Raw genomic sequence first — 11,756 nt, 5'->3', positions numbered from 1 at the left:
TTTCTGAAGACTTAACCTCCACCCCCAATTTTATCGTGATTCATTTAACATCTCAACCGACTTGAGTCATCACATATTTTTTATAGATTTTCAACTGGCTCGGGGTGCATCGTCACATCCCTAATTGCAAATTTATGGTTGCATTTAACAATAATTCATCAATTTATTATTTATTTTTACATTTTAGCGGCATATTAATTAAATATAATTAATATACATTTTATATATTTAGTTGAAAAATTTTATTTTTTATTATTTAACTAAGTACTTGATTTTATTATTTATTTATTTATTTATTTATTTACAATAAAAGGATTAAAAAATGTCCTAGTTTTCCATATGTTTCTCTGTCTGGATTCGTTTTAAATAGAACTTCAATTTTAATTTTATAAAAATAAAAAAAATGCATGATGGGTAGATTTGACCTCTTCCATCTATTGTACAGGTGTGATCTTCTGCTGAGATTTGTAGTTATTCTGTCACGAGCCAAGTGCATTTCTCAAAGGACCTCCAAATCTGTCAGAGGTGAATGTGATTCTTGCAGGTAAATGAATAAAAATCAAACATTTAGAGAGTGAAAGCGGTGGGGTGATGTTGGTGAAGCAGCATGCTGTTGTGGTGCAGGCTGCTGGATGTCGAAGAACTGAATGACAAAGTAACTTCTTCAAAGCCTGCTGGGTGGATGGAGCAATGAGAGTGAGAGGTGCTGATTTAGAAGGCAGACGTGTTGTTCGTGTGCAACACCGTGCTGCGTTAAAGGCCTGTGGGATTTGCGCAGTCTCTCTGTCTCCTTGACATCTCTTTCTTTTTCTCTCTCTCTATCAGCTCTTTTGATCTGCTCTGTTCTGTGCGGATGTTTCACACCAGCTGTTTGCTTCCCTTTGAGAATAATTCACAGCATGCTGTCTAAATTATGAAATGAGGACTGACTAGAGATAAGCCTAACAAAATTGACATTATATTGCTTAGTGTTTGTTCTGCTTTTTAATCAATGAGCAGATATTTTAAAAGATAAAAAAGGTGGAATCGCAGTAGTCTGCTGCCTTTGACAAGTAATCAACCACATTATACATTATATACTACTGCTTACCAAGGCTGCATTTACAGTATTTGATAACATATAATCAAAATATTTTAAAATGTAATTTTGTCATTTTCAGCAACCATTACTCTAGTCTTCAGTGTCAACTGATCTTTCAGAAATTAGGTGCTCAAGAAATATTTCTTATTATCATCAAAGTTAAAACAGTTGTGCTGCTTTATTTATTTAATAGTTTATTGTAGAAACCATGGTATATGTATTTTTTTCAGTATTCATTGATGAACAAAGTTTGAACAACAGCTATTATTTGAAATAGAAATCTTTTGTAACATTTTAAATGTCTTTTATTGTTAATTTTAATCAGTTTAATGCAACCTTGCTGAATAAAAGTATTAATTTCATTAAAAAAATAAAAAAAACATTACTGACCCCAAACTATCTAATGGTTTGAATACCCTTTAGTCATGACTGTTTTCACAATATAACAGTTTCTCTTAGCTCTTTGCTTAATTATACATTATACTTCCAATGTAGATCTTGAATTTTCACATTCTGTCACGGTGCGTGCGGGGAGATGAAGTGAGGACTCAATTGCAGGAGAAATGGTTATTTATTTTAATAATGAAAATGAAACAAAAAACCAACTCAAACCACCCCGAGGGGGAAAAACAGACAGGCAGGCTCAAAACTGCACTCCATGCAGACATATAACACACACAATGAGAAATGACAGATTAGCACAGGATGACAGACACCAGGAGAATAAATAGGAACCAAACGAGGAGGCTAACGAGGGAGACACAGGTGGAGCAACTTAAACAATAACGAGGTAACAAGATGGGAGGGGCCAGACAATAGACAGGAGAGAGCACATGGCAACAGACAAACACAACACAAGCCATGTGCTCCCAGAACACAGTCATCTGGTGGCCCTCCTGGGCACACCCGCTGAAGACTGTGACACATTCAATTTCAGCTTTGGATATGCTGAAATATTTTGTGTCTAGACCGTATGTTATCGCCAGACCGGATATGAAGTATTCTAATCAGATCTATGAGATTAGAACAAAGTGAGAATTACTCATATTTTTTCCACTAAAACATTGTTCTTTAAACTTTTCTTCTGTAAAATGGGCTGTTATGAATAATTATGTCTGAAATAATTATTTCGTAATTGTTAAATAATTACTTACATTGATTAGCACTAGAAAAACCGGCTATGTTTTTCTTTCAGATGTTTTGGTGGTCATTTTTATTATTTGGATACATTATTTATTGATTTTATGGTGAATAGGCTGAAGATAACAAGTGCTTCACAACCAGTTTGAAAGTTCCGGGCCATTTCATCCATCAACATTCCATCTTTTGTGTCCACTGAGGACAGAAAATAATATGGTCTTGAACGACATGAAGGTGAGTAAATGACGACAGAATAACAATTTTTCACTGAACTGTATTTTTAAGTCAAATCTGTCAGTGACTTTCACTTTTAAACTGACTAAGAAACTTAATTTGTTTTTAATACTCACCTGGCATGTTTTTTCTATACATGCGAGTGGGACAATATGAAATTATTAGTGCTTGTACTGACAGATTCTCTCTCCTTTTTCATTTTTGGTCTGATGACACTGCAGAGTGTGGAAAGATGGAAATGGGTGGGTGAATCAATAGCGGATAGAGAAGAAAATAAGATCTATCTATTTTCTGTATTGTAGCTGTCAACAACAATCCATTCTCGTAGAATGCGATCTTGAATTACCTTTGAATTTATATTAATTGTTTGTCTATACACCCATGCTTAAGTCTATGGCCATCAAATAAGAGCAGACACCTGCAGAGTGAGAAAGGAAAGTGTCCAGAGACCCATTTGTATCTCATTATATCTTTTCTCAAGCAGACGTCCAATATGTTGTCAGCAATGTGCCTCTAAGGGAAATGAAAGATTAACTGCACTTTGTCAGCTGTTAAAGTTTTACAAAAAAGGCTCTCTAGACATTCATTACCCATGGCATCAGAGAGAGCGAGAGAGAGAGCAAAGTTCGCTTTACAGCTACCGTACTGAGGTTAGATCAGGACCCAAGCAAATGGACTACATGGCCTCAAAAGTCCTGAGTGTATATGAATATACATAGCGGATGGATTGAAAAGTTGCACTTTGCACTGTGTACAGTAATATTGCAGTTATACAGTATTAATTTATCTTACTTGTAATCATAATTTATTCATCACATTTATATATCTTTGGTTCTATTTTTTTTTCCCCCCATTGCTGACTTTTTGGGCTTATAACTGGTTCCTTTGCATTTAGATATAGTGCACCTTCATTTGGTAATTTCCACCCTTTTTTATCAAAGAGAATAAGTGAGTGAATGAAAGAAAAAACGTGATATATATATATATATATATATAGGCAGTTTCTTTGTAACAGGAGTGTAACAATGCATTAATCTGCAAAAAAAAATTAATTGAAAAGATACAGTTAGAAAAGTAGAAGTCATCAATAATTAAAGATACTGCAATTAAATAAGCCTTGTTATTGCCTTTTCAGACAGTACTTTTTCTTAGCGGAATACTTTCATTTCTTGTACTTAATAAACTGTGACTAAGCAGCAAATAGCCCATGACTTTAATAAAAGTCATGATGTTGAGAAAAGACATGCCGCTTTTTGGCAGACTGGAATCCAAGATGGCAAGATAAGCAAGAGAACCCTATTCAGGAGTTGAACTAGTAAGAAACTGTTCGAATAAAACCACCCTCATCCACACAGACTTTCTGTTTCTTTCTTTTCTTTTTTGCTTTCTCTCTTGCTTGATTTTTTTTCGTCTTTTTTTCAGGAGTCACACTGTAACAAAGTTAAAAAACAGTCAAAAAGTACACTAATAACTAAAAGTTTGGGGTCAGTAAGATTTTTTTTAATTAATACTTTTTTAAATGTTTTTGAAAGAAGTATCTTATAGTCAGCAAGGTTGCATTTAAGCTGCATTCACACTAGACTTTGAGTATGCAAAATTTCAACGGTCATGATATGACATCACGCTCTGCAGTGTGTTTTTAAAAACTTAAATTTAACACAACAAATAATAATAAAATCTAAAATGTAAAACCATACTATCTACTCCACTTTCCTGCAGCACTGCAGTTTTAAATGTATTTTCTTTAATTCGGCTACGAGGTCATGCCGTGACATATCAATCTTCTATTGGTTACACACTTTCACATTATACGAATTTACAGGTCAGAGTTCACCAAACTTGAACTTTGGAACGCAGCGAAATACGAAATAACTTCACATGAGCTAGTGTTTCCGCTCTCCCACATTCGCTTATGTATGAATGGAAGACAATGGACTGAAAAGTGTAGTATGACTGGCCCTTTACTTGATCAAAAATACAGTAAAAGTAAAGAAATTGTTTCTTTTTTCATTTATTTTAAAAGTAATTTGTTCCTGTGATGGCAAAGCTGAATTCAGTAACAATTACTCCAGTCTTCGGTGTCACATGATCCTTTAGAAACAATTCTAATATGCTGATTTGGTGCTCAAGAATCATTTCTTATTATGATCAATGTAAAAATGTAACAATAATTTCTTAGTATTATGCTTAATATTTTTGTTGAAGTCATGATACTTTTCAGGATTCTTTGATGAATAGAAAGTTCGAAAGAACAACATTTATTTGACAAAGAAATCAAGGTAACATTATAAATGTTAATGCTTTCTATAGAAGGCAGCTGTCTATATATGCATTATGCAGCAAGGCAGTTCGGTAGGCTTTGGAACAGTGCTGCAGTACTCTAAACTGTCTTTACTGAAAATACGTCTAGCTTACCAGTCAAACCTTTTGAATATAAATCATGTTAGCACTGATACTTATTGAATGCATTTTAAATAACCCTCAGAGTGCACTTGTGATATTTTCTCCGCCTCACTTTACAGCTTTAAAGGAATAAATACAACAATTCTGTTTGTTGTAGATAATCGAGGACTTGAGGGCACCTGCCAACTTGAAGATGAGCCATAAACATATGGCTTTGCTGTCAAATACTGTAGCATGCATGATGAATAGCCTACTCAAGGTACGTTACTGCACACAGCAGCCTTTAAGTGCTAGTTTGTGAATCAACTCACTGCTATCCACTTCACTCATACTGTGAATTTGATGTGTCGGATTGGGACAGAAGAGGTGGGTGGGTGGATGGGTTTTTGTTGTCATTAGAAGTCCGTCCTTGGGTCTGAGACATCTGTCACTTTGAAAGGAGTTGCTCGGCCAATGGGAGACAGCTTTGAGCTATCATGGAATTGCAAGGTAACGCAATCAGTCTCAAGTAAAATGATTTTCATAGGGTGGGTAGAGGGTATGGATACACCCTTGGTCTAAAATTAAGTCACCAAGGACCAAATGTGAGGAAAAAATGGTCAGTTTCACAATAAACAAAATTACTTATAAATCAAAAAAGCCAAAATATTTGTAAAATAATATTTTTCTAAATAAAAATAATCTTTTTATTTTTGTTTTGGCAGATAAGAAATAGTAAGACTTTACAATAACATTAGTTAACCAAGTTAGTTAACATAAACTAACAATGAAAAATAATTGTAAAGCATTTATTAATGTTAAGGTTAATTTCAGCATTTACTAATACATTATTAAAATCAAACATTGTATATGTTAATATTAATAGACCTGAGCTAACATGAAGTAACAACAAATAGGCGTTTTTATTTACAGATTAATAAATATTGTAACAAATGTATAGCTCATTGTAAGTTAATGGTAGTTAATTCATGTTAACTAATGAGACTTTATCGTAAAGTGTTACTGAAATATTTATGGCCAGTGCGTTTTCACCCACCATTGATTTTGTTCCATTGGACCCACACTGTGAATCCCACCCTCTGTGTATGTTTCTAATAAAAAAATATGACATACCAGTTGTGAAAAGTGATTTGTACAAGGCAATGACTAGTAACAAATGATCTCCACCTGCGATTGGGAGCGACAGTAAATATGGAAATTCTTCTATAGACATTTTTGCTACGAGTTTGCAGTTGCTGGTGTGATTAAAGTGAAAAATGAAAATGATAATGGCTCAGACTGGTTCAGATGTCTCATAGATTTGCTGTGAAATTGAAAACAGATCAGATGAGCAAATTCCTAATCAATTACAAGAAATGACGTGTGAAAGAATGTGTTTGCACAGTCTTCTCTCACAGACACTCTCAGTCCACTTTCAATTTTCACCTCATTCCCTCCGTTTGGTCTTCACCTCTTTTCTCTTATGTGGGAGGAGAGCGAGGGAACAGGGCCTTGTGGAAAATATGAATCCTATTTTACTCAGATGCCTTACAGTAAAGTGGATTTCAGTCCCACAGTCAGGGTGCCTTTGATCTGTTCTGTCCATTCGTCTCATTGGCTTTTCTACCAGTGGAGCTGAGAGGGGCTAAACTAGCCATGCTACAGTGACTGGATGCTCTCAGCAGGGGCTAAAGTGTCCTCACACTCCCCATACACACGTTCTTTCATTCACATGCCAGATATTCAGTAAATGAGAAAAACATACACCTATTTGTTAGGCTTAATCTGAAAGGAACTGTCATTCTGCTTCATGGGCACAAACTGAGCTGAAGACGGAGAATAAGGCTGTGGTTTATTTAGCTCTGTTCCAAAACCTTGTGAGATCCCTTTATAGGCAGCATTTTAAGACAACACCAATTGGGAAAAAAACACATTTTGGCCAAATTCAAAGGAAGCATTTCATGTATCCTTTGTGGAGAGCACAATGCATTGTAGAAGTTTTTTGAAAACAAATCAAACCAAGATAAATTAGATAACCTATTTTCTGCACAAAAAGCAACATACTCTACCTGTTTGTAAGTGTTTTATTTTGATAATATTCCTTTTGATATTCTGAATAGCACATGCATAATTATAAGATAATTGTATTTTGATAATATTTAAAAAAGATCAAATATATTTAATACGTATAATTTTATATACAAAAAAAATCCCGGCATAGTTTTTGCATCTATTTAATCATATTTTCAAATGTATTCAAATTGCTAAGAATAAACATAAATCTGTTACTTGTGAAAACAATTACATTTAATCAGATAAAAAATATGAATATGACTTGCTGTGGAACAATCAAGATTCAGTTAGTTAATGTATGAAATTGAAACTAATTAAATGTACTGATAATAAATATATACAGTTATTTTGTAAAAAAAAAAAATTAAGTTTATTAGCACAGAAATACTCTTATAGAAATATCATACTTATGTATAACTGACAACTTAAACGTAAAACTGTGTACTCCAAATGTATGTAAATTATATATATATATATATATATATATATATGTGTGTGTGTGTGTTTCTGTGTGTGTGTGTGTATAGCAGATGTAAATAGTTTTATTTGATATATATTGCATATTTAAAATAATACGTTTTTTGTTAAGCTCTAATATGTAATAATTTATACAATAATATTTAAGTAATATTAAAAATATTTTGTAATATTGAAATATGATTCAGTATCTGTTACTACTTTTAATTAATCTGAATTAAGTTATTTGAATCAATTTAATTAAATTGAATTAAACTAATTTAATTGAATTCATTTTGGTTTTATTCCATCTCATTCATCACCCACCAGGTGCTGTTTTCAGGAAACAGACTGTTCTTCATGGTCAGGCCTTGATCACTGTCATCTCCGTGAAGGCCACTTGGCCCAAACACGTGCACCGGCTGACAAGTGTTCCACCTCTGCATAAGGACAGCCAGCCCTCATTCCTTTTGGAACACGAGCCCGGGGCTGACTTAATTGAAGTGGGCAGTGTTAGGACCGAAGTCAACACACACTCACATTCATGAAGGTCCGTGAAATGAGCCGACTAATGGAAGACCAGCTGGCTAGATTCTTCATAAAATAGGGGTAAATAATTCAGCTTTAAAGAGAGAGTGTTCCTCAAATAATTTAAAAGTGCTGTGGCTCAGCAGACTTCCAGTAGTTTATACAGTAGTAGCATAAAAGTATTTTTTTCTCATTCTATGAGTAAATTTGTTTGTCTAAGTGATTCACAACACACAAGTCAGATAGTTGCCTTGACTATCTCGAACCTGAACAATGCAACAGAGTAGAAACTGGCATGTTCAAATATTATAAAGGAATGATTTACATTTAATCATTGAATGTAATATATATGTGTGTGTGTGTGTTTGTGTATATATATATATATACACACACACACACACACACATATATGTAGTGTATTTTATTATTTTATTTTATTTTTTTTTAATTTAATTTAGTTTTTTTGCTTTACTGTCCCCAGATTTATCAGTTTTGGACAAGATTTTTCATTTCATCACCAGGGTTTTCCTGTTCCAGAAAGTGATCCAGTTGCTAAATCCAGAGTGAAAAATTAAATCCTCATCTTCTCATCCATCAAGCTGGGCTCTATTCATATTAATGTGTCCCACGGTGAGATCTACTCAACCGCCTCCTTTGGTTTGGGCATCTTGACTGATTGGGATTCCATGTCCGTATGCATTACATTCAATCTGTGTTGAAACTCAAGCATAGAATGTTTAAATTTGCAGGTCTGAGCCATCCCTCGGCAGGCTTTAGAAAGCTGCTTGCAGTGTTGATGCTGATTGTTTTGAGTGAAAACAGATGTGGTTTCTTCACTTCTCTTTTTCTCTCTCTCTTTCTCTGATGAGGCAGGCTTCGATCACAAGGCTCACAATATTGTCTTTCTCAAACATCCGTCTCTCTCTAGGAGGCCACATCTGACCAGGCCTCCTCTTCTGTCACTGCTCTATGTTGTAGAAAACATATGAAGTATAAACATAAAAGAATGTTTTTTTTTTCTCCAGGCCAATGAAGCAAGATTTCCACAGCGATGAGGTCGACATGTTTGCCCTGCAGCAAAAACGAAACACAACACCAAAGCAAAACTGTCCCCTGTGGACCAAGAGCTTTAATCAAAGTAGGACCATTCCACAGTCTCACACTTCACACATCTGCTGCAACAGTAAGTAAAAACGAAAAAAAGACTTTGTAAGTGTGTTTACATGCAAGTTCAATTTCAGTCGAACTTCAAAAGTAATTTGTTTTCTTTTTGGAATGTTTTTTTTAATAGAATTTGTCAAATTTTATTGTATTTATTCTACTGTTCAAAAGTTTGTAGTCGTAGTATTTTTTTATGTTTTTGAACAAATGTGACAAGAATAATATATAAATCCTGGAAATTAATTCAAATAACTAAGGGTTATTTACAACGGAGTCTCATAGTCTGCAAAGTTGCAATTATTTGATCAAAAATACAGTAAACAGTACTATTATGAAATAATATTTCAAATTTAAATGACTGTTTTCTATTATAGTGTTTTATTTTAATATGTAATTTATTCCTGTGATGCAAAGCTGAATTTTCAGCAGCTGTTACTTCAGTCTTCCGTGTCACATGCTCAAAAAACACTTCTTATGTTTTAAACAGTTGTGCTGCTTAATATTTTTATGAAACTTGTTTTTTCAGTTTTTGAAAAAACATTTGAAATTTAATTTTTAATTTTTTTTTTGTAACAACATCAAAGTCTTTGCAGTTACTTTGAATTAATATAATGCATGTTTATTAATTTATAATTAATAAATTATTAAAAGTATTTTTTAAACCTGGTATTGCTTTAAACAACAACAACAAATAAAACAGTAAGTCGTATTTTTTACATGTCATGTACATGTTTTAGTCCGGCTAAAATTGTACCTCTTTTTTTAGTGAAGTCAGACTAGCAGATCTGGATAATGTGATTGTAGCTCGACTAGCATGTGTATGCATCAACTGGAATACAACTGGTTGAAATACCCTGACAAAATATCCTTTATTGGCTCATAACTCTTATTTTAGCTTGTTCTGCTTGAACATGACCATTTTCTTTCGGTGCACTCAGCACTCAGAGAATCTTGTGTAATTTTGTCCATTTTCAACCCTCTTAAAATGAAGAAGATGAAAAATAATTTAATTTCAGGGGGCATCGAGAGCGATTGCAAATAGCAGTCAACAATGAGACTTGGGTTGTTGTTTTCTTTCCCTTTACTTTCAGGTACATACTGTACAGAAAACGCAGAAGCATTAACTCTTTAATTAAATCCTTAAATTATGTGGGTCGTTCATAAAAGGTCAAAATGACAAACAATGTCAACAAACCTCTTAAGATACTGAAATGTCTCTAATGGACCTCTGACTGAATAAAGACAAGAACATGACATTTTAGCCAAGAAACAAATATAATAATGCCAAAATAAAGAAGTTTGAACTCATACAGTATATAAGGCAATAGAATGGTAATTTGTGACTCTTTCTTTTGTCATGCTATGTAGACAGCAGATGGCACTGATGGATACTGTACCTACACAACCTTCAGGTGACATACGAGCACATCTGTGCGCCTGGCTCATGGACATGTAAGAAAAACCCATCTGGACCTTTCAGTCAGTGGACACACATGAAGTGAATTATGAATAAGCAGTTTTTTCTCTCTAAAAATGAGGGTAGAAAATACTCAAAAAATCTGTCTGGACCTAAAGATAAGATGCAAAGTCACTGTTGCACAATAACAAATTAGAATTGTAAACCAGAAGTGTGCTGAATGCTGAGTCATGTGATAACTAACACAAAACCTAATTCCCTCCTCCATTTTCCTCTGCTGGCTGATGATGGATTTTTGAATGTGTCTTTTTTTCTGTCTAACTGTCACATTGAGCCTTTTTCCTGATTCATTTCTGGTTATTAATGTGGCCCATTTGTCCTCTCCATTGGTGAGTGCGGTCACACGGCCGGTGACTGAAGTGCTCTTATGAACAGAGCAATGACTGGACTGGGGTCAAGCCGGCCGTGAGCAACTCTGCTGCGCCATTCCTCCTATTTGCCTTATTACGTTGTCAAGACAAGTCGATTTAGTTAATTGCCTCATCTGGAGGTTGAAATATTATGCAGCAAATGTACTCTGTTATGGCCATTTTTGAATGCTTTTCTGGATTCATTGTTTGTGCAGAATTGATTTTCTAATCTATTATTATTATAATCTAACTTTTGCATAAGCCTGCTTGACTTTTGTTGCACGTGTCTATTTAGATATTAGTTTTTCTTTCATTCTTTTATTAAGAATACTTCATATCAGAGTATTAATGTCCTGTTGTTTTGTTAAAGGGGTCATATGATGCTGCTAAAAAGAACATTATTTTGTGTATTTGGTGTAATGAAATGTGTTTATGCGGTTTAAGGTTAAAAAAACACATTATTTTCCACATACTGTACATTATTGTTTCTCCTCTATACCTCGCCTTCTGAAACGCGTCGATTTTTACAAAGCTCATCGGTCTGAAAAAGCGAGGTGTGCTCTGATTGGCCAGCTATCCAGTGCGTTGTGATTCTCTGAATTCCTCAAGCGTGTGACGGAAATGTTACGTCCCTTACCATATTGTGATGCCTGCGGCAACCACATGTGACGATCCCGGGCTGGACTCCGCTTCGTCCACGGTGAAAGCCGATCCGGCGATCCACAGCACGAAGTTGAAGTATTTCCTCAGCGACCAGCACAGATCAGCTCCAGGCATGACGAAGCGATATCGTCCTCTTTTGGAAGGCCAAACAAAGTAGTTTCGCTTTCACAACGAAGCACACAGCGTCTTCAGGATATGGCGGCGGCAACAA

The sequence above is a fragment of the Sinocyclocheilus anshuiensis genome, unplaced genomic scaffold (genome assembly GCF_001515605.1).
Source record: "Sinocyclocheilus anshuiensis isolate Anshui unplaced genomic scaffold, SAMN03320099.WGS_v1.1 scaffold488, whole genome shotgun sequence".
Taxonomy (NCBI): Eukaryota; Metazoa; Chordata; class Actinopteri; order Cypriniformes; family Cyprinidae; genus Sinocyclocheilus; species Sinocyclocheilus anshuiensis.
The sequence above is the reverse complement of the archived record's forward strand: the minus strand, read 5'-3'. Positions refer to the sequence as shown.